Source organism: Geospiza fortis, unplaced genomic scaffold (genome assembly GCF_000277835.1).
Source record: "Geospiza fortis unplaced genomic scaffold, GeoFor_1.0 scaffold208, whole genome shotgun sequence".
Classification (NCBI taxonomy): domain Eukaryota; kingdom Metazoa; phylum Chordata; class Aves; order Passeriformes; family Thraupidae; genus Geospiza; species Geospiza fortis.
The window spans coordinates 624,574-627,980 of NW_005054468.1; the positions used below are offsets into that span (position 1 = coordinate 624,574).

The following is a 3,407-nucleotide window of genomic DNA, read 5'->3' on the forward strand; positions in this document are numbered from 1 at the left end:
CAGCAGGAGGACTCCCAGTGCTGCTATCTCAATTTAGGGATTAAAGCCCCACTGATGAGAATCCTGCCATGTGGAGCTGCAGGGAGTCCAGGGAGGTGGTTGGGTTCTACCAGAATATGCAAGAAGATTCTTGCACACCTGGCAAAGAAATGGGAAGCAAACAAACCAAATTAGGTGAGATGATAAGGCTGACTGTGGGTTTGTAGTTATCAGTTAAGGCTTTATTATTTGTACTGGGCATTCCTCCATATCTCCATTTTAGGCTTAAAACTATGGACAAGTGATATGCATTAGGGCTCTCCAAGTGGAATCTGTGCAGAAGGTTGGTAGAAGCTGCTTTCCTCTTCTCATTTTTCTGTTGTCTCTACCACAGAGGAAAAAAAGGAAATAGAATTTTTTTGAAGTCTGACAGAGCTACTGTAGATTTTCACACTGTAATTTCTAAAGGATAAATACATCCCCCAGAAGGAACATCTCTGGTTTCCTCTGGAATTTAGCAGCACTTCAGTCACCTCGAACTTTCGTCCTGGCTTTACAGATGGAAACCAGAGGCTTTTGTCCTGTAGTTACCATAGAGGAGGTTGTTGCACAAAAACCCAATCATAATTTGTCAACATGTCAGTTTCCTGGGGTAGCCTAACATTCTACTATAGATAGCCCAACCAAGCCATCTGAAATTATTATTAGCAGCAGAATTATTATTGTAAATGCTTTTCAGTAGATTTGAGGGTTTCAGCAATTTCAGTAGTAATTTGGTTTTCATTTTTTGGTAGTCATCTCTCAAAATCTTAGGCTTTGGTCTGTCAAGGGTGATAAATCTAGGAAACCTAGAGATTAGGCCATTTTGTGTTCTGTGCTTATAAAAAACTTCAACAGTTAGCACTGTCATCAGATCCTCTTTTTTGATAACTGATGCAAAAACAAGTCAGTTTCAGGGGAAAAATAGTTCATTAGCTTGGTTTTGAAGGTCAGCAGTAGAGGCCTCACTGCAAATGCTTCTTTTTTTTTTTTTCTTCTAAACCAATTACTACAGCAGGATGAAGGAGAATTTTGATTCCCTAATTGACAGGTTGCTTTCAATTCTAATTTATAGTTTCAGTTTTAGAAGTGTTCTTTCAAGATTCAGAACTCTCTATGGCAGCAGTCTGACTGAAGGAGCTCTAGAAGCCAATGGGAAAAAAAAGGAGATAAGGAATGAAGAAGGGGGAGGATGTTGAAGCTGTTCCCCTTGTTTTTGGAATCAGTGACTCTTTTAACCTGTAAATAACACTCTTAATTAGTGATGTCCCATCATAAAATGCAAGTGAAGATAAGACAAGATATAAAAAGATTGCTTCCTCTTGACAAACCACTTTTTCTCCATTTCTCTCCCATGTTCTGTGTCAGATCTTTTCTCCCAGGCATGAGGTGCAAGTCCTTTTGTCTTCAGCTTGAACATTTCCTTTGTTCTAGTAATCAAGCCTACAGATATAGGCCCTGTGTGCTCAGCTGAAAAGGAAACAATTTTTTTCTCCTTTTTTGACAGTGAACCTTCACTGCTGAAATGATCCTGTAGTGCAGGTGGCTTAGAGGTACATGATATCAGTTATTTTGTCAGCTTTTGCAACACATCTGAAGGCTCTCCAGAAAGGGTGGAGAATAGCACCAGTCCCTGATTAGCATGTCTGGGTTCTGCCTCCTTCAGCTTCTGAAACCTGGGAGATCCATTGCAGGTTCTGCTTTCAGGTGAGGAGAAACTCACTCCTGTTTCAACCCTCCACTTCATGATAAAAGGCTGTGGTGAGCACTGATTCACACAAAGGTCTGGTCCTCAGCTGGGGAAAACTGGCAGAGCTCCAGCAAATTTCTAGAAATAAAAAACCTAGAGAAGTCTCTAAAACCACAGCAGTTGCTGGGGCTTGCACAATATTCTACAGCTTGCAACAATACAGCAGCATGAAGCTGGGATGACACTGATGGCTTAATATTTTTTTGTGATCTCCTGGGGTGTTTTCCTATTTTTTGTGAGAGCGAAAATCCTAAGGCGAGAACTTTGCTCCTGTTCTCTTGGTGGCATTGGCTTGGGTGGCTTTGTTTTTCTTTGAAAACTGATAGCAGAAGACTATCCAACCTTCAGGAGTGGAGCCATTATATGTGGGGCTGTGCAACAGGAGCCAGAGTTTAAAAATAAAACACCAGGCTGCCTTCCTGAGGATCCAGACATAGCAAACACACACGCACACACATACGCAGGACCTCGGCTGGCCACGGTTGTATCAGTTACAGAGCCCAGAGCAGCAGACAATGAGAACCAAAAACGGAGCCTTGTTCCTCAAAAAGAAAGAGGAAGAAATACAAGGCTTTTGTAGCCTCAGATGCCAGTTTCTGGTGTGCACTGGAGGCCCCTCAGCAGCAGAAGGTTGAGGGACAGACAAGTGCCAGTCATTCCTGGTGATGTTTGCTGTAGGTCCTTCCCTGCCTTCTCTCTCCCACATTTTCTCTGCCCATCTGAGTAAGGGGGTCTGAGCTGAGCAGTTCTTTTTTGAGAATGTGCTCCTTCCTTAACAGAGAAAAGCACTGGCTTTTACATCATGCTGAGTGCTGAGTGACCTGGATGGCAAACACCTTCAGAAGAAAGGAAGGACCAACTATTTTGTCTTCAGAGCTGTGTTGCTCGCGTGTTGGACTGCAGATGATCAGATCATCTTTCTAGAAGATCTGAAGGCATACAGAGGAGATAGTGGATAGACCAGGAAGAATAATTTGTGGCAAGAAAGCAGAAAGGTATGGCTTAGTGCCAGGAATACAGCTTGGAAAGCAAGACAAGTTAGGTTAGAAAGGAATGGTCTTTTGAAAGAAAAGGTGACTCTACTCAGACAAACAAGTCTAAGAACCTAGGAAGATACAATTCTTCATTAATTATGAATGTGGAGAGGGATGAGGAAGGCGAAAGATTTAACCCTTTTTTGGCTGCTTCAAAGTGCTGATGTGATCTCACGCCAACTCCTGTCCAGGGTGGGAAGCTAGGGTACCTCCGGGGTCTGGGTGTGGAGCAGCTGGGATTGTTCTTCTCTCAGGTGACCCTGGCAGAAGCTGTGTGCAGGAGGCAGCTGTGTACAGCCTTACCTGTAGCCTGTGTGCCACCTCAGGTGTGCTGAAAGATTGGAGCCCATGCTTTTGACTGCATGGTGTGCCCAGATGCATCTTGTAGTAAATGCAAAATGAGTTTTCAGCCAGGTGTCTTCCAACTGCACCAAGAATGTTTGTGTATCTCAGCTGACAGCTATAGGCAGGAAAAAAAAAGAAAACCACCCAATGGAGGTTTTTCCTCATCTCTGCCCAGGCAAAGTAGCAGTCACAGCTGCCCATGACACACTTGGCTTTCAGCAGAGCTCAAGCTGGTTCTGCTCTGCAGAAAGAGGATGAAG

At 43.5% G+C, this 3,407-nt stretch overlaps 1 protein-coding gene across 1 annotated transcript in view; it reads left to right on the top strand.

Annotated features, from left to right (window-relative positions):
- The window catches only part of ZNF462 (zinc finger protein 462), an 88,125-nt gene that overhangs the window by 21,724 nt on the left and 62,994 nt on the right, over positions 1-3,407 (top strand).